Source organism: Vicugna pacos, chromosome 32 (genome assembly GCF_048564905.1).
Source record: "Vicugna pacos chromosome 32, VicPac4, whole genome shotgun sequence".
Taxonomy (NCBI): domain Eukaryota; kingdom Metazoa; phylum Chordata; class Mammalia; order Artiodactyla; family Camelidae; genus Vicugna; species Vicugna pacos.
The window spans coordinates 21985415-22010149 of record NC_133018.1 but is presented as its reverse complement, the minus strand read 5'-3'; the positions used below and the strand labels follow the sequence as shown (position 1 = coordinate 22010149).

At 51.9% G+C, this 24735-nt stretch overlaps 1 long non-coding RNA gene across 1 annotated transcript in view; it reads left to right on the top strand.

Moving 5' to 3' along the window:
* Positions 1-3535: 3535 nt before the first annotated feature.
* LOC140691018 (uncharacterized) overlaps positions 3536-24735 on the top strand; it is a 122045-nt gene continuing 100845 nt past the window's right edge. The window contains exons 1-2 of the long non-coding RNA XR_012066468.1: positions 3536-3622; positions 19602-19745. This is a non-coding gene — a long non-coding RNA (uncharacterized lncRNA). The remainder of the gene's footprint in view (positions 3623-19601; positions 19746-24735) is intronic.

The following is a 24735-nucleotide window of genomic DNA, read 5'->3' as shown; positions in this document are numbered from 1 at the left end:
TATCCATCAAAAGAAGTTCAGGAGTACTTGCATAGGTGTAATTAGTGAAGAAGTCGGAGAAATCACATGCACACAATCCTTATAAGGATGGTGGACTTAAGACCTAAATACTTTGGAGTGATTGGCCTATAAGAGAGATTTTGATGTCCTCGCAATGAATACAGTGGGGACAGGTAGTGGTTGTGATGGAATCATTGGGTTTTAATGAATTAAAGTCTGGGGAAATGTACATTTCCCAAAGGAGAGCTCTTCACTCAGGCAGATTTATGCCCTTTGGGATTTCAGGAGCCTGTAAAAATTTCTTCCATTGAATTTCTGCCCTACTGAGAAGTATTGAAAGCCAGATAAATTGAAAGTCACAAGGATAACTTCTGATTTCTTACTGATGACATTCAGCCCATAAACGTGCCTGCCTCTGGCTTTTTCTCTCTCTTTTTAAAATTTATATTTATTGTGATCAAATAAAAATATGATAAATGTATCTTAACCATTTTAAGTGAACCCTTCGGTGGTATTAAATATATTTATAATGTGCAACCATTATCACCATCCATCTTCCTAATTCTTTTCATTTTGTGAGACTAAAACTCTGAATCCATGTGTCCATCCCCACCCCTTCCCTCCAGCCTCTGGCAGCCACCACTCTCAGTATCTCCTGTAAATGGAATCATACAGTTTCTATCTTTTTGTGACTGGCTTATTTCATTCTGCATTATGGCCCAAATTTCTTACACGGTGTAGCATATGCCAGGATTCCCTTCGTTTTTAAGGCTGACAGTATTCCATTGTAGGTAGACATCACATTTTGCTGATCCATTCATTCGTCTCAGAGGACCGTTGGGTTTTGCCCACCGTTTAACTGTTGTGAATAATGCAGCCATGAATACGAGGACACGTGTATCTCTTGGAGACCTTGTTTCAGTTCTTTAGGGCATGTAACCAGAAGTGGACTGCCGGGTCAGATGCTAATTCTCTTTGTAATTTTTTGAGGAATGACTATAATGTTTTCCACAAAGGCTGTACCGTTTTACATTCCCACCCAGACTGCACACTAGTTCTGCAGGGGAGCAAAATTTGCCGCCCGAACATGTCTCTTTGGCCTGCTAGTTATTTCAAGCTGAAAGCAATCGATGCCCCAAAACCCTTCCACTGAGCATGTTGCCGGCTTAGATCACACCATTTCTTTCTTTTTAAAAAAATTTTTATTGAAGTGTAGTTGATTTACAATGTTAGTTTCATGACCCAATGTTCATAGCAGCACTATTTACAACAGCTAAGACATGGGAACAACCTAAATGTCCATCGACAGAAGACTGGATAAAGAAGTTGTGGAATATATATACAATGGAATACTACTCAGCCATAAAAATGACAACATAATGCCATTTGCAGCAACATGGATGTCCCTGAAGAATGTCATTCTAAGTGAAGTCAGCCAGAAAGACAATGAAAAATACCATATGAGATCACTCATATGTGGAATCTAAAAAAAGAAAGAAGACAAATAAACTTAAATATAAAACAGAAACAGACTCACAGACATAGGATACAAACTTGTGGTTGCCAGGGGGGTGGGGTGGGAAGGGACAGACTGGGAGTTCAAGATTTGTAGATACTGACAGGTGTATATAGAATAGATAAACAAGATTATACTGTAGAGCACAGGGAAATACGTACAAGATCTTCTAGTAGCTCATGGTGAAAAAGACTATGAAAACAAGTATGTGTATGTTCATGTATGACTGAAGCACTGTGCTGTACACGAGAAATTGACACAACATTGTAAACTGACTATAACTCAATTTGAAAAAAAGAAAAAAATTCTCATCAAAAAACAAAAACAAAAACAAAAACCAATGTTAGTTTCGAGTGTACAGCCAAGTGGTTCATTTATACATATACATACACACATATATACATTTTCTTTTCAGATTCTTTTAACATTATATGCTCTTCCAAGAAAGTGAATGTAGCTCCCTGTGCTGTACCATTGCATCACTTCTTAAATCACCCAGATTAAGATGTCTTTCTGCCTCAGGAGGGAGAGCTACACAGAGTTGTACAGAAATGGATTCCAGAAGTCCTTCTGCAAAGTAAGTGTTTTTATCAAGATCAAATAACAAGAGGAAACTAAAAAGACAACTTCTAAAAATTGTATTTAGGGAGTTAGTTTTCAATGAGTCTGAGCCATTGTTTTCTGGGACGTTGTCAGGAAAGATAGAGGCAAAGAAAAAAAAAATACAGCCATTTCCTTAGCTATGTTCGGAGTTGGTCACGATGATGCTGATAAAATCAGCTAAGCTGGAAGAGAGTGGGAGCTGTTAACCTGAGAAATGGTTGCAGGTTTGGCAGCTGAGAAAGCAGAAGAAAGCTAAGTGTTTGTTCATTATCAAGATGTATTGTTTTTCTTCAGCTCTGGGAAGTTGTCGGTAAAGCAAAAACAAGTTCACTCAAACTCGTCTGCAGGGTAAATCTTACTTTCCAAAAACAAGAGAGAGAGAGGAGAAAGGTTATTCTCTTGGGATTAGAAAGTGGGGCAAGGGGCTGGATGACTTGTTCAGGGAAAATGGAAGAGTCGGGCGGGACGCTGCTCGGGGCACGCCGGCTGGGAAAACGTGTTCGAGGTGAAACTGACAACAGCAGGGTCCACCAAGCCAGAGACCTGGGGATGCGCGCTGTCAATTAAAAGAACACGCCAGATTTCAGAAAGGTCTAGAAAATAATCTATGTACCCGGCACCTGGCATTGCTCTCATCTGTGGGCATGTGTCCTCCGATATTTTAAAGGAAAATTTTGCACATAGAGACGTCGTTGGAAGCTGATGAAATGAAGAATCCACTACAGCACCTCATTATGTGGCTCATGGTTTGTGCCGTGAACCAGGCACTTGGTGGGGCCCTTTCCCGTTCTTGATCTCACGACGCCCCCACAAGCCCGTGTGATCACCCATATTCTCCCCAAACCCTGAAGCTCAGAGTCTGAACCACGGGCCGTAGACACAGGGGTCGAAGTAGAAGGCAGAGTTAGAAACAGCCAGAATCCACGCGCCTCGCGCCAGGAGTACTGGCGACACCCGATGCAGGTCCGGGGCCAGGTCCCGTGTGTGGCCCTGGGTCGTGGCGTTCGCGCGCGTGGGCTTGGGGAGGACAGAGCTGTGGCGGTGCTCAGAGATGAGGTGCTGTCTGAGCTGCTCACTCAGGGAGGGACAGCCTGCTTCCCCGGAGCCCTGAAGACGGATGGTCCGTCCACGCTGGGGCGGGGGGCACGGACGGGCCGCCTGTGAATTAGGCCCTCCCGCCGCCGCCAACGTACAACTTGCTGAACTTGGCCATCACTCTTGGGTTGACAGAGAGGAATACAGCACATTGATCGCGTTCTTGACATTCTGCTGAGTCTCCGGTTTTAAACTGCACTTTACCGTGTGTTTGTTTTCCAGAGCAAATGGCTCCTTCTACGAGATCTTGAGGTGGACTTCAGAGTTGACAACAGCAGCGGCCTGGCCGAAGCCCAGCAGATCACCTGGCAGGTGGAGTACCCGGTGGAGGATTCCGTGAGCGAGCTGGTCGTCTCCAAGATCTTCGTCAGCCGGACCTCCTTCGTGGGCATCGTGCCTCTCGCCATGGTGAGAAGTCCAGGTTCAGAAATCAGGGTCACAAAGACTTTTTTTTTTTTGGAGTGCTTTAATATCCAGAGATAAACGAGCAGTTTATAATCTGCTGTTTTCTGTGCACCTGATGAAGGTGTTTGAACAAGGGAAATGCACTTTAATTACATTTTGTTTACTTGCTTTCAACACCGCCTCCTTGGAAACTGTTCAAGTTCTGCTGTGTGAATCCCCTTTCCCTTTGTGGATGTGGCTGAACTGGTTCCCAGGGAGCCTGTGTGTGTGTGTTTGTTTTTGTTTTTAAATTGTACCAGCCTGTGTCCATCTCAGGACCAAGTGCTGGGCTGGGTGAAGACGGACGCATTGAAATGCATCCGCGGTGGGTGGTGGGGACAGCCGCTCTGTGTGCTGAGTGACCGGCCCCTGGCCAAGCAGCTTTGCCCTGACAGTTCGCAGGTAGCTTGGGGACTGGCCGACTTTAAAATGCAGATGGACCAAAAGAGCCTTGTTGGGAAATGACCAGCTGAACCTGAATAGGATCCCAGAGTCGATCAAACCACTTACGTTTCTGTTTCTGGCTTGGAGGTGACCACGTCTCTGCTGGGAACTTGGGTGAAGCTCCGCTTATGACCAGGCTCGGGGATCATGTCTCAGAACACCGTCCTTTTCATCAATCCTCCCCTCACTTTCCAGCCATCATTCGTTTTTTTTTTTTTTTTTTTGACTGTGACATGAACGTGAGTCAGGTGTGCAATTTCAAGGGCCTTCCTTGTGAAGTTTGCTCGTGGTTTAGAGCCTCTTTTAAAATACACGATGGCGTGTTGGTGTCTGGCCAGGACCTCGAGGTCGGCATCCGGTGCGCGTGTGGAGCCCCAAGGATAGCAGTGCTGGTGCGCGGGAGCCAGATTTTGGTGGCTGTTGCCAGAACCGGGGAGATTTTGGTCTTCTTGTCTGGGAAAGTCTCTCCTGCAGAAAAGTCTGCCACCAATAGTCAGTCTCTCTCTGCGGTGAGAAGTCTTACCTCGTGATGCTGCCGCAAGGCCCAGCATGGCGCCCTGGGGGGAGCCCCCAGGAACCAGGGTGCTGACTGAGGTGCGGGCCATGGCAGGACACGGCACGGAGGAGAGAGAACAGACCTGGAGGGGGAGGTGTCTGGGGAGGGATTAGAAGAACAAAGAGCCCCCACATTGGATCCCAGCTGAACAGAGGGCAGGGCAAAGTCAAGACGCTGGTTGTCTCTGCCTGTCTCCCTGCCGTGACCAGCGCCCCCCAGTCAGTGGTGTCCTCCAGGGTTTCTGTCCTTCTGTTTCTTGATGGGACAGCTCCCTGAGCCCAGCAGCTCCGCTGTGGGACCTTCTGGAAGAACAGAGTGCAGACAAGGTGCTTCCTGAGGACGGGAGGGTGATGTTCCCAGGGGCCTGGCGCTGTCGGAGGCGGTGGGTGACTGGGGATGACAGCGAGGTCCAAAGGGCATCTCCAGCCACAGGAGGAGGATGCAGGAAGCTGTGAGCTGGTGCAGGCGAGCGCCTGGGGAGGCCCCGGCAGGTCACAAGGGGAAAGGGAAGCCGAGTACCACTGCGTAGCCTGAAGAAGGTCAAATGGGACGGTTGGGACCCTGCCCCAGGCAAGCGAGCACCATCCAGCCAGCGAGCGAGGGATCTGATTGTAGACACGTCGTTCACTGAGCACTGACTGTACACTCGGCACCATGCGAGGTGCCGGGGAGACACCTGGTAATGAAACAAAGTGTTGAGATCCAGTTGGGAAATTCGAGATTAGCTCGAACTACAGACAGCGGTGTGACCTCCGAGCGGTGATCACAAGTGAGCGAGAAAGGGAGGAAGAAAGAGACATACACACACACACACAAAATCAGTCAAGCAGAGCATTCTGGGCCAAGGGGACCTGATACGGAATGAACTCACAAAACTCAGCGGAAAGACAACCACAGCCATCAATCCTATTAGAAAATGGGTGAAAAATAGAGCTGTTTTGCTGTGGAGGCGCTAAGGAGGGGAGATGCATTCAGGAAGAGGTGTTTGCCATCATTAGCCCCGAGGGAAATGCAAATGAAGACCACAGTGAAGCACCGTTCACACCTACCCGGAGATAAAATGTGAGGATGTGGAGAAACGGGTCTCCCTTGCTGGAGGGGATGTAAAATGCTGTGGCTGCTCTGGAAAAGAGTTTTTCCAGAATTTTCACAAAACTTAACACTTACTTAACCATAGAGAACCCAATAATGACCGCCCTCTTTGGCGTTTATGCCATAGAAATGAAAACCCAGCTTTACGCAAAAACCTGAGTATGAATGTTTACACATAGCTTTAGCTGTGGGGGAAATATACAAGGAAAAACCCAAGTGCCCTTCAGGGAATGGTTCAGCATTGGCTGCTGTGCCCATACAACGGAATTGCGATTTGCAAGGCAAAGGAATGACCGGAGACACAGGAATGTCCGGGTGGACGCAAAGGACGTCCTGCTTAGTGAAGAACAAATGCCAGTCTAAAAAGGTTACATACGTATGTTCCTTTTCATATTCTTTTTCATTACAGGTTACTGCGAGATATTGAATAGAGTTCCTTGTTCTGCACAGCGGAAATTTGTTTTTTTAATCTCTGCAACATTCGCTTAATGGGAGGGTGGGGGTGACGGTATGCCATCTTTTAGTTCGCAATCGAAAATATAAGGATGCAGGAGTGAGGAGGGATGGATTGGAAGTTTGGGATTAGCAGATACACACTATTATATATAAAATAGATAAATAACAAGGTCCTGCTGTAGAGCACAGAGAACTCTATTCAGTAGTTTGTAATAACCTATAATGAAAACGAATATATATGTGACCACATCACTATGCTGTGCACCAGAAACTAACACAACATTGTAAATCAACTCTACTTCAATAAAGGGTTTAAAAATAATTTTAAAAAATAGGAAAACAAAGGGCTTGAGGGCTGAATGCAGGCGAAAGTCAGCTAAGTAGGAAAGAAAAAGGGAAAGCCCACCGAGACGCTGAATGGAGCCGACCTGTGCCTGCTCGGGGAAAGCTTTGCTGGCGGAGAGCTTCTGAGGGTGCTCGGGAAGAAAGGGACCAGGGAGCGAGTTCGTGAAAGAAACTGGGGGCGTCAGTCCGAGGAATGAAGTGGTGGCATTCTGAGTGTTTCTGTTGCAGGCATGTGACATGACAAATTTCTAAGGCTCTGTCAATACCATTAATATTTATGACCTGTCTCACAAAAAAAAGGTCCGTCAGCAACACATTCATCAAAGACTCCTGCCCGAGAATTGTTCTGTTTTGTTGGGTGCTGAGCCCCGAATGACAACATTGAGAGCGATTATGTGATGGGTTTTATGCGTCTGTTTGACTCGCCCTTAAAGGTGGTAAAATCATCAAGAGGCTGTATTCAGAGAATATCATTTTTCTTTTTGAAAAAAAAAAAGAATCACCTTTCCTGTTGAGGGGGGAACTGAATTATTTATCACAATGCAGAATCATAAATATGCAAACATTTATGAGCACCGAGAGGCATCTGGTCGCTGTCGAATCCACCTCCACCTCCTCTGATTTCGAGATTCTGCTTAGAAATGCTAAACCTGGGCCCTGCTTACCAAGTATTTCTCTGCCTCTGTGCTGATCAGTAGAGGAAGGATTCCTCATCTTCTGCAGGGAGGGAAGCAAGCCTGTGTGATTAAGTGGGGACATTAACTTCAGCCACGTGGTCTCAGACACACTCCTGAGCCTTCTGGAGCCCTGGTGTCCTCCTCTGTAAAGGGGACAGTGTAATTCCTCCCAGGACAACCTCATCCAGTTACTTCCAGGATGAAATCAGGCAATGTTATGTGCACAGTTCTTGTAACCAGGTAAGAATATAAAGGATGCCAGCAACTTCTTTTTATTATTATGCCAGCGTGATCAAATGGGGGCCACCGAAGAATAGCGGTGAAATTAAAGATGTTTCCTAGCAGGGCGGCATGGTCACTGACACAGCGGAATAGTTGCAGCTCGTAACTGTTGAAACGCCGTCCCCCCAGTGCAGTCAGCTGTACATCAGCCCCGCCTGAAACGGCAAGAAAATGTTCAAAACGCTTTTTTTTCCCGCATTGCTCATTGCAAAGCCCAGCACACTTTTTTCTAAGTAGCTTAATTTTTTGCAAATTGCCAAGATGGCGTTGTTGATTGGCTCCAACTATTTCCCCGAGGAGAGGGAATCACGGGCGACAGTCCCCGAGGTGCCCACCAGATGGCGCTCACAGACCGACCAGCTCGTGGCTACGCTGGCTCCCTAATGCACCCGCCCTCCAGGGCCCAGTCTTCTCCCCAGTCCACTGCTTCGTCAAGCCCTTTGCGCACTTGGGACTCCAGATGTCCTCAAGTGTGAGACGTGACGGTCCCTCCTGCAGCCCCACCCGGCGCTCGGCACAGCACCTGCCGCGCACCTGACCGCACCTGGCAGCTGGGAAAGGGGTTGCCTCTCAGCCAGCACCCCTGCCCGCCCTGCGGCTGCATGGACGCCTGCGTGTGGCTTATCTTCTCGAAAGACTTTATCATTTTAACTTTTAAAAATACATACTCATTATAAAAATGTTTAACATAAGGAAAAAAACCCAAATCCCAGCACGCACCCCCCCATATGACATGGGTTATATTAGAGAACCATCATTCCAAATACACAGCCAGAGGAATGGCTGGATGGCTGCTTGGATAGTGGTTTGACATCATATTTTATAGCGAGGAAATCCTACTCTACCTTATAAGCTGACATTATTGTGAACGTGTTAAATTCATTTTTTATTGATAGATAAAAGAAGACAGAGAATCCAAAGCAGAGTTGTCCTATTTTAGAAAACGAACACATGAAAAATCGGCTGGCAAGAAGAGATTCTGAGTTTTAAAATATCCCAGTAAGGTCGCGAAAGAAAAGTCCGTATATAAAACACACCAAGGTTTGGAACAATTTATGATCATTGTTATTGTTGTTGTCGTCACGCCATCTCTGTTTCTTTCGTGACGCAGTTTTAGCCAGCCAGATCAACTCCCTGCCTTGAAAGTACAGGAAACGGCTCTCTGAGGTTTCCTGCCACTTCCCCCACCTGGGTATTTATTGCTATTGTAGTTTTTACACCGTGAGCGTCTGTAATGATCGCCCCTCGTGGAGCCCTTCCCCGTGTCCCTTTATTGTTAATTCGCTGACTATTCAGGTCTTGCTTCGCCAGTTACCCTCAGCCATCTGCTTCTCTCCGTCCTCAGAGGTGACGCACGTCTTTTATCTGCCGATGGCCGTTTTTTTTCTTGTTGTTGTGCCATCACAATGTTTTTACTCTCATTTTGATGTGATTTAGAGGATGAATGAGATTAACCCGATAGATAGTTCGTCCACCAGGATCCCAACGTTCTTTTGAGGCTGTAGAGCGCTGTTCGGATTTAGGGGATAGGCTGCCAATCACTTCTTGACACACTTGCTGGTGGCCTGTGCGTCAGGCACCGGGGTGGGAGCCGGGACAGATGAGGGACAGTCCTTGGCATCAGTGACGTCAGCGAGGGCTTTCTGCTCAGGAAGAGAATTCTTTTTTTAATTTCTTTATCAAAGGATGAAACATCCCACCCCACGATGAAAGACCACGCTGGAAACCCTGACATCCTCGCCCGGAGTTACTGTCCCTTTACTGGTCTGGGCCCAGCGGGCGGGGCTGCCGGTTCTTCCCTGAGAAGAGGGCCGGGCGCTGAGAAGAGACCAGGGAGGGCCTCCGGGCCTCGGGCCCACCTGCCACCTCTCCCACGTCCCCAGAGCCGCCTGGGAGACGTCCAGCCTTGGCTGGGGATGGCTCTCAGGGCCCGCCCCTCTGCGGGAGGGGAGCTCGCGATGGAGGGATAAATTAGCAGGAGGGGCTGTCGGGCCCCTAGACATCGGACTGGAGGGAGCGCGGTCCAGGTTGGGGGGGGACGCGCGCCCACCTCCGAGCTCCCTGCGGCTCCCCCAGGGCCGCCCGGGGCTCCCACCGGAGAGGCCGCTGCCGGGAGCCGAGCGGTGCCCGGGCGGGACGAGCTGCCCGCTCCGGTCTCCGCGTGGCGGGCTGGCCCTGCCCTTCTCTTCCTCTGGCCCCCCGGAGGGAGGACGCGGGTCCTGAGAGGTGGGGCCGACCCCGCCCGCGTGCTCCTCCGGGTGGTGACGCTTCTCAGGGTGGTTTCAGGTCAGAGCCAAAGCGAAGTCTCCAGGGAGGCGGCCACCGGTCTGCCTCTCCCAGGGGCAAAGGGACAGGGAGACAGCAGGGGGCGCGGCTGCCCCCCCCGCCCCCGCCCCCCGCTCCACCGGGTTCCTGTCCTTCGGGTCATAAGCCTCCGAGGACAGGCTTGTAAAGCGCCGCTCTGCCTGCAGGGCACGGGGCTTAACGTCGGGCTCTCCAGGGCCAGGTTCGCAGGCAGACGCGTGAAGGCGGTGGGGTGACAGCAGGGCGGGGATGGAGACGGGAGAGCGGGCTCGCTCCCGCCGAAGGGGCGCCACCGCGCAGCTCCGCGCAGCTTTCACGGGAGAGGCGGAGCCCAGGACGGCTGATAAAAAGAACAAAAAGGTTTTTTTTTAAGATAAAAAAAGATTTTTTGAAAGTGGGTTTTTCCCCCCAATATACGATGGTTACCTCAAATTTGCAAAAAGAAGTAACGCACAGGGTGGCCGACTGGCAACATTTTCAGGAAGGTGGCTGACAGTGACGGTGCCCTCAGTGACAGGGTCCGATTTTTCATTCTGTGTCCCCACCCCCGGAGCCCAGCGTGAGGGACCAGCTGGGACCGCGTGTCGCTGTCCCGCGGGGGTGGCTGGCAGTGCTTTCCCAGCCTTCGTCAATGGGCTGCCTGGCCCTGCGGGTGAAAATTGACTTGTAAAATTCTTTGAGCAGCGAGGAGAAAGAGATGGTGGATCAGAGACAAGGCAGACGGCAAAGCACCAAATTACAGACACGGGGGACATTTGGAGTCAGGCCATCTTGGGTTGAAATCTTGCCTTGCCACTTTCCGGCTGTGTGAGCTGGGGCGAGACCCGGCACATCGCTGGGCCTTGATGTGCCCACCTGCTGAATAATGCGGGTCAGAGGCCGCTGGGAGGGCCGGAGGCAGTTGGGCTCCAGAATCCACCTTCAACCACTACCCCAGTACACTGCCACCTGCCACCCCCCCGCCACGCCCCAGTCCACCCCCACCAAGGTCTGCTTCCCTCAGTTCCACACTCAGCTCTTGTTTTTTTTTTTTTTAGAAACATAATCTTTTTTTTTTTTTAATGGAGGCACTGGGGATCCCCAGGACCTCCTGCATGCTAAGCATGTGCTCTACCACTGAGCTCTACCCTCCCCCCAACTCAGCTCCTGCTGACAGTGGAATTTGAATCCCTCTCTCAATCAGTTGTATTTCAACAGCTGAGGGGTGACAGATGGTATGTGATTTGGATGGTGACATGAGACAGCATCAGATCAGGCTCAACCTCCGAGGGAAACCGAGGCATGGGGGTGAGTTTGCCAGGTCATGTGTTTGCTCTTCTCCAGACTCAGAAATTTATGATACCTGGCCAGGCAGAAGCTGCACTGACCCCCAAACTCCTGTCCCCCCAGCCCTCTTTCCTGGGATGAGGAACAACGGTGTGAGAAGTCATCTGTGAAGATAACCGTGGCTCGGTTGGGCGGTCTCACTCATTTCCGTGGTGTGGCTGTCAGATGTCAGGGTCCCAGGCAGGACACACAGGCCTCCATCAGCATCCGGCCAGCACGTGCATCCCAAGTAATTAGCTGTTGGGTAGTCACTTAGACAGAGGCCACTGGTGTTTCACCAAAAGCTCATACTCTTTCCACTGCCAATCGGTTGTGTGTTTTATTCCCGGTCCGTGAGTGATTACGCGGTGATTCTGATGTGAGTTCCAGTTCAAAGGGCTTCATTTGTAAGTCTGAGAACAAGCCTCTAATAGAGTGAAATTCCTGTTCACCAGCCCTTTCAGCAGCATTTGGATTTGGAAATCTAATTTGTGAAGGGTTTTCTGAGCTCTTGGTAATGCCAGGGCTCAGGAGGTCCTTCCAGTCCCATTCTTCGTGTTGACAGGCAGAACTGTCCCCCATCCTCCCAGGTGCTCAGAAGAAAAATCTAGGGGACATCCATGACGATTCTCCACGTTTAACCATCCTATGGGACCTCAGAGATCTACCCAGAATCCAACCACTTCATCCCATCTCGCCTGACAACACCTGAGCCCAACCACATCCTCTCTTGCCAGGGTGGCCGTAAGGACCCCCTGACCAGTCCCTCGTCTGCCCCAGCACACCTGCCTCTTCTGTTTCCTTCCTAGCACCCAAATCATCTTGTTCCATTGTTTGTTCTGGTCTCTCTCTCCCGCCTGGCATGTTAAGTCCCTAAGGGAAGGTCAGGTTTGTCTGTCTGTTTCTGTACCCACACTGCCTGGCAGACAACTTGACGTCTGGTGGGCATTCAATAAAAATCTGTTGAAAGAAGTAGGCTGAGAAGGGACAGAAATAACAACTTCAGCCGTGTTGGCTTTCTAAATGGATACCGTCTTCTGACGAGTGTCCCCTCCGCCTGTCCCCTTTGCTCCGTCATCCCACTCTTTTCCTTCCCTTCTTTCTTTTACTTTCCCCTCCTTTGTCTTCTTCTTTATGTTCACTGCTCTCCCATCTTTTTTATGACGGTGCATTTTGGGTCGAGCCGCGGGTGGTAGAGGGGCAAGATGAACCCGTCCCTGCCAAGACGTGAGGGACGTGGACGCAGACAGTGTGTGTGAAGGGGCCTTCATTACATCATCATCTAAGCAGGCATACAATCATAAATGAGAGCTGAAGCCATGGGGATGGCTGTTGAAAGAGTAAACAAAAACTGGGTGCAGGGCGAGCGTTCGAGGCCGGTGAGGATGAGGGCGGTAAGTGAGTGAGGAAGGGAGGGGGGGAAGGTTATGTCCAGCCTGGTAGGTCTCGTGGTGGGCTTTTGACTTTGTATAAAGCTTTCCTCTTCGTGTGAGGCGGGGTTTGGGAAGAGCAAGATCGGATCGATATGTTAGTGGAATTGCTCTGTCCGCCATATCGAACCGAGACCCACCAGGAGTTAAGGGCAAAAGCCAAGATGGTGGCACTTACTGTGTGGCAGTAAATGGTAGCTCAAGCCAGGGATGTCGTTCCAGAGGCGGAGCTGGTCAGGAGGGGCCACAGTCTGGACATTCGAAGGGGGATCTGAGCCAATTCCTTGATGAATTTCGTGTGGGATGTGAAAGAATGATGTCACCAAGATTTATGTCTCAAAAAACAGGAGAGAGTCACAGCTAACTGGGACCCTAAAGTTTTAAGGAGAAGTGGTTTTGGTGAATCTAGAAAGACCATCATCGACAGCAGAGATCGGCAAATTATAATGACGTCAGGCCAAGTCTGGCCCGCTGCTTGGTTTTGTAAATAAAGTTTTATTGGAACACACCCATGCCTGTTTGTGTATTACCTGTCGTTGCTTCTGAGCTGCAACAGCAGAAGGAGTAGTTGCAACAGTCACGTGGCCTGCAAGCCTCAAATATTCACTATCCATCCCGCAAGACCCCCAGTCTGTAGCACTGAATGCAGTTCTTTACGAACTGTTTAAAATAAAAATTAATGTCTTTTATAAAATTCAAAACTTACTCTATGTGCGAAAACTTAAAGTCAGGTGTGGCCTTTTGAGAGCATAATACATTTTGTAGACAGAATTCATATTCAAATTGTACTTGTCCATGTGTGACTTTTTTTTATTTCTACTTTTGTGTTGTTTATTGGAGTAGACTCAGTTTACAAGGTTGTGTCAGTCTCTGGTGCACAGCACAATGCTTCGGTCACACATGCACGTACGTATATTCATTTTCATATTCTTTTTCACTGTGAGCTGCTATATTGAATACTATTCCTTTTGCTGTACGGTATAAACTTGTTAATCTATTATATATATATACGTATGACTTTTTAAATAGGTGACTGGAGTCCGATTTTAGCTGTCAGATCGACATCTTGAACTAAGAGAATGATTTCAACCAAAGGCTAAATGGATCCTTTTTTGTCTGATCGTCTCTGTGAGAAAAAGAAGGAAACTCTCCATCTTCCCTTCCTTTCCTTGGAGAAACATTTCCTGTCACTTTGTGTTCTACATCAATACTCGAGCTCATTTAAAACTGTCCAGGATGGGGAGGGTGCAGCTCAGCGGGAGAGCGCGTGCTTAGCGTGCACAAGGTCCTGGGTTCCATCCCCAGCACCTCCACCAAAAATAAATTAAGTAAATAAATAAGTCCAACCCCAAATAAAAAGAAGAAATGACTCAAACGTGCAACGATGCACCACCTTTGAGCAAGAGAAATACTAATGAAAAAAAAATGACCCTCCAAACCCCCCAACTCTGTCTAACAAAATAGCCTGTACACTTTGCTTCTCAAGTGATGACCAGAGTATTAGATAATGTCCTGACCATATCTGTAGTGGCTCTGACCTCCTGGTGAAAATGCAGATTGAAACAATAGCCCCACTTGTGGTGTGGGTCTCCTGAGCTAATGCAGTTTACTGGATGCCTGGGGGGGGGTCACTGTTCACACAGCGGTGACTGGATTTTTTTTTCTCAGCAGAGATGGCAGCGGGGACCTCTGTGTGGAGGTTTCGGAAGGGGCTCTCCGCCTGGCTCCACGTTTTAGCCAGTTCATGGTGGCAGCCTGATTAGGAGCTATTGTCTTGACAAACCAGAGTTCTCCTGTGATGAGCTCTTATTAGACGTTAATGGATATTATGATCCAGTAAGGAATTAAGAGAGCAGGTGAGCTATTATGTTGCAATTTGAGTTTGTTCTGCAAATGGCAAAGAATATTGATTTATCCGACACAGAGAACTGATAGTGTGTGAGAAAGACTGAATTTTTCTTTTCTTTAAATTTAAGAGAGGTTCAAAGAGTTTGCGCGCGTGCGCGCGAGTGTGTGTGTGTGTGTGTTTCTTTAGAAAAATATAGGTCATTCCTGAGAAATCAGCCCACTTAGATGCTTAAAGATTCAGGCAAAAGAAACGATGAAGTTGGCTTTAATGGCAGACAGCTGTGAAGACAAAAATAGATCTATAGCTAACAGTTATTTGATTCTTCAAATGTACTTCATAAGTGCTGGGGCAGCACATTAGAATTAATTAGAATTAGAATTTAGATAATAATAAATACGCAAAGCAGTCACTTTAATAGACTTCTGTCTTTTAAGAAAAAGATGGTGAATAATTTATGATGTAGAAAAAAACAGTACACGTTCTAATAGGTCCTATAACTTGTGTTTTTTAATAACAGTAGCTTGGATTTGATCCAAACATCACAGTGCTCCACTTGACAAGTGAACATGGGAGACGTGGAGGTTGGGGTACATTTTTGCTGAGTTCTGCTTTTTGCTGTTTTCTTTCAGACTTTTCTTTGTTTTCCAGTGACAGAAATTTTAAACACTTTGAAAAAAATGTTGCAGTTCTCTGTCAGATTTGCCCGAAATGACATGCAGCCGTCTTCCCTTGATACATTTTTCATTTAAAAAGTCTGAACCAGGTAAGTCGTTGTACAAAGAGTTCTAGTTCTGGGGGGCGGGGAGCGGGTGTGTGGCGGGTCTGGCCTCACATTCAGACTCGTCTCCGTAATGAAGTGACGCCGTGACTGAACTCACCTGCATTTAGTAGAAACCGGTTTGGTCAAGGGGACTCCTCTCGTAGGTTTGTGCTAATTGTTTCTAGAGCGGGATACGAAGACTCCTGCACACACACGCAGACAGTATGACCCAGCGCTCCGCCGAGAACGGGCCCGTCTCTGAGGATGCTAGGTGCTCGCTGCGGGCACCCCCCCTTGCGGCCCGCATCCCTCAGCCACCTTGAGCCTCACTCTCCGCCTCCTGCGCTGAGCCCGACCCCCGACTGCTGTGCGCTTACCTCCTCCCCGTGCTGCTGCCTGGGAACGGCCACCAGGCGGCCGGCTGTGACAGCTGGAGGGCTCCCCCGGTGCTGGCCCATCTCTCAGCCAGCACTGGCTTGAGTTACCCACCGTGCCGGGTCCTAACACAGGTATTTCGTGTAAGTTTTGTCTGTTTCCCTATGGACGGCGTACAGGGAAACTCTGGTAGCACACGCTCCTTCTAGAAGGCTGAGAATTAATTTAATGGACAAGACAGATCATACACAAATAACTGAATAAAGAGAGTTGTTGTTGCTATAAAAATTAGTGTGGGTGATGCGTAAAAATAACGCAGGGGAACTAGTGCTCAAGAAAGGCTCTCTCTCGGGGGATTAATGGGATAGTCTGTGCAAAACGCGTCACACCGAGATGCACAGTTGGAAGTGCTGAATGGGTTTTAGGCATTACTGTCCTATCATTATGGTTTTTATTTACTTCTTAAAATTTTATTTTTGAGGGGGGGATAATTAGGTTTTTACTTACTCATTATTATTATTTTATTTAACGGAGGTGCTGGGGATCGAACCCATGACCTCATGCATGCTAAGCATGCGCTCTACCACTGAGCTGTACCTTCCCCCGTCTACTTTGATGTTGATAAGCCAACTAGCAGAGTGTTTAAGAGCATGACCACCTGGGTTCGAGAACCAGGCCCGGCATCTCATAGCTGCATGTGGGGCAAACTGTCTCGGCCTTCATGGCTCCTATTCGTGCAAGGGGGCCACACAGAGGTTGCCCTCGGTGTGAGAATTACATACGTAAGGGCCCGCCAAGTGCAAACGGTCCTTGCACATCCTAAGTACTTGGGGACACTTTTGTATTCCCTGGTGTCCCTTGTCCACAGGCCTCAGCGCCGGCTGCACAAATCTTGTGTTGTCTGTGGCCACCGGGAGGCCTCAGGAGATGTGATGGGTGGACAATCCCTGACCAGTGCTCCCCATTTTGAAGGGTGCTCTCCCCAGGGTCCTGGCACCATGGACGTGCGTCTCAGCGGTGGGGCAGGGCTAGTCCAGCCTGAGCTGGACGCTCACACAGCACAGCGGTCAGTAGACCGTGACCACACCACACGCCCGTCAGGAAGCCACCACCCCAGCTCTTCTCTTGGTTGGGAGCCGAGAGCCCCTGCCTGGTGAGGTAGAAAGACCCGTCTGTCTTCTTCTGTTTGCTGTCTTTCTGGTACCTCTGTCTGTCTGTCCATCTGCCCTTCGCGGCCTCGCGGCCTTCCTGTCTCTGCCCCGTCAGCTCCAGGACTTTCCGTGTGGGCCTCACCATCTCTTTTCTGATGCCGGTTCTCAGTTTGTCACATGTTTGTTCCCTCTGCCTGTCTCTGACTCTTTCTGACTTCATTGAAGCTTACGTGTTCTCTTGCTCTTTTAATATTTAAAAGATTTTTGAAACATTTTTTTAATTTAAAAGAAATTAAACAAAATTTCTTGGGGGGTAGTTCATGAGGCTTGTTTATTTTTGTTTTAAGTGGAGGTACTGGGGATCGAACCCAGGACCTTGCACATGGTAGGCACGTGCTCTGCCACTGAGCTATGCCCTCTCTTTTTCTTCATGTTGTCTCCCTCCCTCTCTCTCTCTCTCCATCTCTTTCCCTCCCCCTGTACTTTTCTGTCTTCATCTTCCTCTCGTCCCTGCTCTGCCCTCCCCTCTCTTTCCATCCCCCCATGGTTAAGGACTGACCATAAGATTGGGAATCAGCCCTAAGCCTCCAGCCAAGGTCCTCGCCACTCAGTGAAGTCACCATGGCACCAGCCAGCTCACAGTCAAACACGCACAGAAGGGCTTATTCATATTCAAATGCAATCATGACCGTGGACTTGAGTTTCCACAGTTCTCTGCTTCTCTTCTGGGGCATGTCTCTCGGCGATGCCAGCTAATCAGGTCCGGGTTCTCACTGAGCAGCTGTGCTCTGCTTGCTGGTTCTGTGGCAACCGGAAGCTTGATTCAGTCTTCATTTGGCCCAAGATGTGTAAGGAGGTGTATTTCAGACAGCAGAGGAACCACTGCAGTGAAGCAGAGCTTTGGAGAAGTGATAATAGTACGGTACAGGAGGGGGTTAGACAAAATACTTCTCTACTGGTCATCTGCTGTCAGAGCTGAGACGCATGAAGGAGCAGCGCCCATGGGGTCAGCAGAATCTGGGGACACAGGGGTGCCGAGAGCAGGGGCCGGGGTTTCAGCTCACGCATACCCTCCCCGCCCCCGACCGTCCTTCTGTCTCTCTTCCTGTGTCTCTAGGCTTCGTCCTTCTGTCTCTCTCTCTGTGTCACTTTCTTTAGCTGTCTAATTGGTTTAAAAACATGCCTAGCAGTTACATCTCCATAAAGCTGTTAAAAAATAGAATGTAAACAAATGCAAAAAAGTGTGTTTTCTTTACCGTCTCCCGGGCCCCCTCTCCCTGTCTGGCCTCTCCTGCCCTGAAGAAGGGAGTGTGTTCGGTCTTCCTCCGTCCAGTTCCAATGCAGCCACAGCGTCAGGTGCTTTGTCACTCGTTCCTCCGTCAGCGAGAGACGGCGCTCTCACGAGTCACGACAGATGGCTTTGCCCAATCCTGCGCTGCACGAAATGATTTTGGAGCAGCCAACCCCTATCTCTGGGGAAAAGTTTTTTTTCAAAAGCCTAACTAAATAGGTGTAGTATTTGTTGCAAGGTTTTGTTTCGTTTTGTTTTGTTTTCTCCTGTCTTTAAACTGAGATGACCAAGTCAAAGTGCAGGTGTTACCCGTGATCCCTAGGTTTTATCGTTAAAACAGCAGAGGTAGGTAGCTGGGTACTCAGTCCCCACGCCCCCGCCAGCTGGGCCCTCACTCTGTGTTGTCCTCACGCGGGGACCCGGGCTGGTACAGCGGTCACCATCCCTGTGGCAGAGAAAGGCAGAGCATTACATGCATTTTCAAGTCAGGATGGGTTTATTGGGATGGGACCCCCCGTACCCCACCCCCCGCCGTCCCCCATCAGAAGCCCAGGAAGATCTGGACATACGTGGGACGAACAAACAATGGAAGGTTGTTACCCAAAACAGGAGGATGGCTACCGAGTGGGTTTAACATAGCTGGGAGGAAAACTGGGCGGGAAGCGCAGGGCGGGGAAAAGAAGTAACTTCCTGACATGCCCAGAAACAGACATGCAATTGAACGGGTTGTGCGGGAAGAAGTCACGGGGTCACGGGGTCACGGGGAGGACGTGACCTCCGCGGGCCAGCACGTGGGAGGCGGCCTGGCTGCGAGGCCCCCGGGGCTCCGGGCCGAGGTCGGAGGCGCCCGATGGCGAGGCCCCCGGGGCTCCGGGCCGAGGTCGGAGGCGCCCGATGGCGAGGCCCCCGGGGCTCCGGGCCGAGGTCGGAGGCGCCCGATGGCGAGGCCCCCGGGGCTCCGGGCCGAGGTCGGAGGCGCCCGATGGCCAGTCCCCGGGGCTCCGGGCCGAGGTCGGAGGCGCCCGATGGCGAGGCCCCGGGGCTCCGGGCCGAGGTCGGAGGCGCCTGATGGCGAGGCCCCCGGGGCTCCGGGCCGAGGTCGGAGGCGCCTGATGGCGAGGCCCCCGGGGCTCCGGGCTGAGGGCGGAGGCGCCTGATGGCGAGGCCCCGGGGCTCCGGGCCGAGGTCGGAGGCGCCTGATGGCGAGGCCCCCGGGGCTCCGGGCCGAGGTCGGAGGCGCCTGATGGCGAGGCCCCCGGGGCTCCGGGCTGAGGGCGGAGGCGCCCGATGGCGAGGCCCCCGGGGCTCCGGGCCGAGGTCGGAGGCGCCCGATGGCGAGGCCCCCGGGGCTCCGGGCTGAGGGCGGAGGCGCCTGATGGCGAGGCCCCCGGGGCTCCGGGCCGAGGTCGGAGGCGCCTGATGGCGAGGCCCCGGGGCTCCGGGCCGAGGTCGGAGGCGCCTGATGGCCAGTCCCCGGGGCTCCGGGCCGAGGTCGGAGGCGCCTGATGGCCAGTCCCCGGGACTCCGGGCCGAGGTCGGAGGCGCCCGATGGCGAGGCCCCCCCACCCCACCCCGGGGCTCCGGCCGCGCCCGGGGCTCACGCGCGCCCCCTTCTCCCCCGCGCAGGACGCGGAGCTGCTGAACACGGCCATCCTCACCGGAAAAGCGGTCTCGGTGCCCGTGAAGGTGGTGGCGGTGCAGGAGGACGGCGCCGTGGTGGACGTGTCGGAGGCTGTGGAGTGCAGGTCCGCGGACGAAGACGTCGTCAAGGTACCGCGGGCTCGACGCCCAGACCCCCGCGCCCGGGCCGCTCCTGCCCCTCCCTCCGCCGTCCCGGGCGTCCCGGGCCCGAGGGGCGGAGGCGGGAGGACCCCGGGGAGGGAGTGCGCGCTGGGGCGGGGGGCGGGGGGTCTCCGGGACCAGAGGAGGCTGCTGGGCCCGCTGCTTCCCTCCCCGGGATGCGCCCCGCCTCGATCTCCAGCAGAAGTCGTCCCCCCATCTCCGCATACGCTCTTCATAATTTTTGCCAACGCCTCATGTCACGTATTATTTCTCAGCATAGTTTTGCTTTACATGGTTCACTTTCTTCAACTTACAAATCAACTTTATGTGGTGTGTGTTACAAAACTGATGCCCAATAACTTAGAAGCTTTCACATGTTTTGAATGACAAGGTAGTGACCGTGGTTTCTGCAAAACAGGCTGAGCGAAATAAAAACAGTCTTTAAACACAGGAAAGAAAGGAAAGAAGGAAGGAAGGAAGGAAGGAAGGAAGGAAGGAAGGAAGGAAGGAAGGAAGGAAGGAAGGAAGGAAGGATCAACTTCAGCCTCACTACATGACAGAAAAATCATGCGTTTAATCGACTTTGTCTTTTCTCCGTGTACATTAAATTCAAAGACTATTTGGAGAACATACATCCGTGTGCCCCTGACTTCACGCGGGTACCAGGGGGACACAGCTCACAGCTTGGGGCATCTGGTCAGGGGACATTTCTGCTGGTTCTCCGTTCCGATTAGCTGGATTTATGATTCCAAATTCAGCCAGGAATCAGCCCATGAATTTTTTTTTTCATATCTTTGTGGGAATCTGTTTGAATCACCAAATTTAGACTTTCTGCCTGTTTTCTCCTGGCATGCTGGTTGGCAGTTTCCTTCTGCAGCAGAGAACTCAGGGAGGAAGGACAGAAACCTTTAGAACTAGCCTTTCTCCTTTACGTTGCTAGGAGGGTCCCCAGGTCCTCTTTCTTCATTCATTAGACAACACAACACACTAACCCAATACAGCACAAAACTACAGCAATGCTGAGGTCCGGCCGGCCGTCCTTACGATCTGCCGGCTCCTGTTCAGAGGTTAAGTGAAACGAGGGCCCCAGCTGAAGGCCTCTGTGGTGGACAGAAGAGGCCGCTGTGTCCCCCCGGGGTGGAATGATCTGGGAGGGGCTGCCTCCTTCTTGCTGTGGCCTGCAGGGGGCTGTGCCTGCAGCCAGAGGTGGTTTTGTTAGGGAAGAGTTGATGGGTCTGTGAGCCCTAATTAAAAAAAGAAATGAGTCCTCAGGAACCCAGATTCGGTGCAGCCTTCCTCCTGGGCTGGGGTGCCCGTTCTCCCCCCGGAGACAGCAGGTGGACGAGCTTCAGATAAACACGGCCTTGCCCCGGGGCTCTGGGCAGGCCTTGTGCTCGGTTGGCAGGTTTGATGAAACAAGTCCAACACATTCTGCATTCTGAGCCTGGAAAGATCGGAGCCAAGTCATCCAAACTCATCTGCACAGAATGAAAAATATTGATCCATTGCCCTTGGTTGCCTTTGACAAAGCACGTTCCGCATCATCCCTGTGGAGGTGGCATCCGTGCACTGATGCTGTCATGGGCTCACACAGGTGGCCCCCCTCTGCAGTTCCCTGTTCCCTCCTGGGAGCCTGGTGTGGAGCCCCCCCCCAGGGTGGGGTCCCCACTCCCCTGCCCTGGAGGGCTCTGCCCTGCAGAGGCGAGTCCAAGTTCATGGAGGGCTGAGATGCCGTGACCACGCTACTTGACTGTCTCTCCTGTGCAGAAACATACTCAAAATCCCCTCTGCCCAACTTGAGCAATCACACCATTTTGGAAAACGGTCGTTAGGTGCTCCTTGGTCACTGTTGTAGCTGCAGAAAGATGGGATTTTCATGCCAGAAAAGACAGCCCGATCTTCAGAGGAACACACTGGGCCGGCCCCGGTACGACCGTCTGGAGATGAGGACCGATGCCATGTGCAGAGGGCGGGTCTGCACTCTCCACCACTCCCTCTCGTCCCCCCACAAAGGCTGAGGGACACTTGAGATCTCTCCTCTCACCTGCTGCTCCTTTCCCGATAGTAGGTTTCAGAGGAAAGACACATTTCTTGCCCCTTGGCCTCTAGAAGAGCATAAGCGACAGAGGGTAGAGCTCGCTCTGTGAGTAGAAATCTGTGACTTTCTGGGCATAAGAGGGATGCTGGAAATTGGGTTGTGTTCTGTCAGAGAGCGTCTGGGGGGCTGCGGGCCCTTGAAGTCAAAGCACAGGAGCAGTGATGGAAGCAAGTGTGAGTGCTTAGCCTGCGGATGAGAAGAAAGGACCCAGGGAGAGGTGACGAGGGAGGGAGACGTGACAGCTCCTTTCAGGTCTTTCAAGAGCCAACAGAGCAGACTCGTGCTTTTTGGAGTCCAACAGTGAATGTTATAAAGGAACCATTTTTAGCTCCTGAGAAAGAAAAAGAATGTAGAGGGGAGTGACTTCCTTGGTTACGCTTTCAGGCAAATGTTGTTGGTTCAAATCCTCTCACTTGCTTGAGGCAGGGAAGAAAGAGTCCACTGGCTCAAGTGACTAAAAGGGGCCGTGATGACTTCAGGCAAAAGTAGGTCAGAAGCTCAGGAGGCATCGGTTGCTCTCCATCCCTTCGTTCCGATAGCCTCTGTCTTTTTTTTTTTTTTTTGACGAAGGTGCTGGGGCTTGAACCCAGGATGTCGTGCATGCTGAGCACGCCCTCTACCCCGAGCTACACCCCCCCCACAGCCTCTATCTTCTATTTGTTCTCATCTGGACTCTCTATGTATTGGCCTCCAACACCCAGAGGTTAATGTCATTTCTTATTCAAGTTAAAAAAAAAATAAAGCTTCTCTTCTCTTATGCCTCCAATAGGAGTCCCAGGTTTGATCAGAATTGGGTCCAGTGTCCACTCTTGGTTTTGTAGCCTTGTGGTCACAGAATAGAATATGTGCATTGGTCTTGCCTGGGTCACATGTCCACCTGTGGAGCTGGATGTGGGATCAGCTTAGCCTGAAGCTCGCGGACCAGGCAGGAGACAGTGGGGGGGGGTGATTCCTCAGGGGAGGTTTCATCCCGCTGTGCCCCAGGAGCGCGGGACCCCACCTAGGGCCCCCGACAGGCGGAGGCTTTGCGCATCTTTCCCCTGTGCTCGTGCTGTTTCCTGTCCTCCCTCCCTCCTCGGCTCCCTGCACCCGGAGGAGCCCCAGTTGTCATCTGGTCTCAGCTCAGGAGCCCCGCTCTGTGCAGACACCTTCTTCCTGCCGCTCTGCACCCCCAGGGGTCCTCACCTCTGTGCTTCTGTCCCCCGTGTAGATGCAGGTATTAGGGGCTCAGCGCGTTGTGTGTCCCCACGCTGGCGGCAGGTTTGCCCCTTAAGGACAGGCCCGGGCCTCCCTTCTCCTCCTGTCCGCAGGGTCTGTTGGAAGGAGCAGTAAGAACAGCCGCACACACGGCGACACCAGGCCAGGCTCTGCTCCGCTTGCTTCAAACACACCGCAGCACCCAGCCCGCCAGCGCCCCTGCGCAGCGGGCACCAGCATTATCCCCATTTTACAGCCCAGGAAGCTGAGGCCCCGAGGGGTTTAAGCGTCTGGACTTGGTGAGGTTTGAATCAGCATTAGTCTGCTACATGTCCAAATTCATAGGGCAAACAGCCCCTTCCTGTTTCTTCTCTCAGTCAAGGACAGATGTTTCCAAAAATCCAGATTTTTGTGTCAGATTTTTGACTTTGCGACGTTGGCAAGCCATCCGGTTGACAGAGATGCGGAGATGCGTTTCGCCCGGGGCTGTCCGTCTGACCTTCTCCGTCTGTCGTGCTCTGAGGCAGCAGGCAAACCTGACGTGAGGTGACCCAGTCGCAGGCGAGGTGGCGTGAGGACCTGGGGGGCCCCACCGAGTTGACGAAGTCGGTTCAGAGCAGTCCGTTGGCGCTGACGTGTCTCGGGAGCGCCCTGGTCGGCCGTGGGCCCCGCGGGCCCCCAGGGGACCGCTCACACGGCCCTGATTTTACCGGAAGGAGACGGAGAGGGGTCCTGAGGAGGCTTACGCCCCTTTCCCTCTGTCTCGGCGACGCTTGGCAAACATTCCTGCAGAAACCAGTGATCTTCTGTTTCTGGGCGCGACCCTCTTCCCCTCGCCCCTCCCCGGGGGCCGGGCAGCTGAGGACACGCGTCAGGCCGCGGGGACGTGGCTGCCCGGTCCGCCCTTCTCTCTGCAGGTGACGGGGCTTCCACTGTCCCGTCCTCAGTGGAGACGTGTCGCGTGTTTCCTGTTGGCCGGAGGGCGGACACTGCCGCTTCCCCGTCCTCCAGCTCCCCTCAGCATCACTGCGGTGTCAGTATTAACTCCATCCTTTGTCCCCGACCTTTAGCATCACTAAGTAAGAACTAACACAGTGGAGTTGTTTTTGCCTAAAGCGGGGAAGTCCTGGACCGAGCTGGGAGAGCCCTGCAACCCCCCCCTCCTCCGGCCTCGGTCCCTCGGGAGGCAGAGCCCCCGGCTCCCTCCTGCCGGTCTCCGGCCGCCTCTCACCAGCTCCCCTTCGTCCAGCCCTGCTCAGGCCTCGGTCGGGGGTGTCCTGGAGACTCGGGTCTGTGACTGTGTGTCGGGCATCAGGCAGGGTCCGCTGCGGCCCCTGTGCCGGCGTCTCCTGGAGGCTTTTTATCCTTGGTGTTTTGGAACCTGGTTCACAATTTACACTCTTGCCATGAGCTTTGAGGATGAGCATGGCGGGTGGGGGCGGGGCGGAGAGGAGGGAGGGGGCACTCCTGCCATCAGTTTGGAGAGTCGACGTCCTCATCGGGCAGGGAGGGGGCAGGCTCAGAGGTGAGGCCCCTGGGTCAGTGTCACACAGCTACACACGGAGCCAGGACATGGTCCAGTCTTCCGTTATCCAGAGCCCTTGCAGGGGACATGTGACCTTGCTCAGCTGGAGGAGGGCTCCGTGAGGAAGGGGGGGACCTGCCTGCCAACCGGACCCTGAG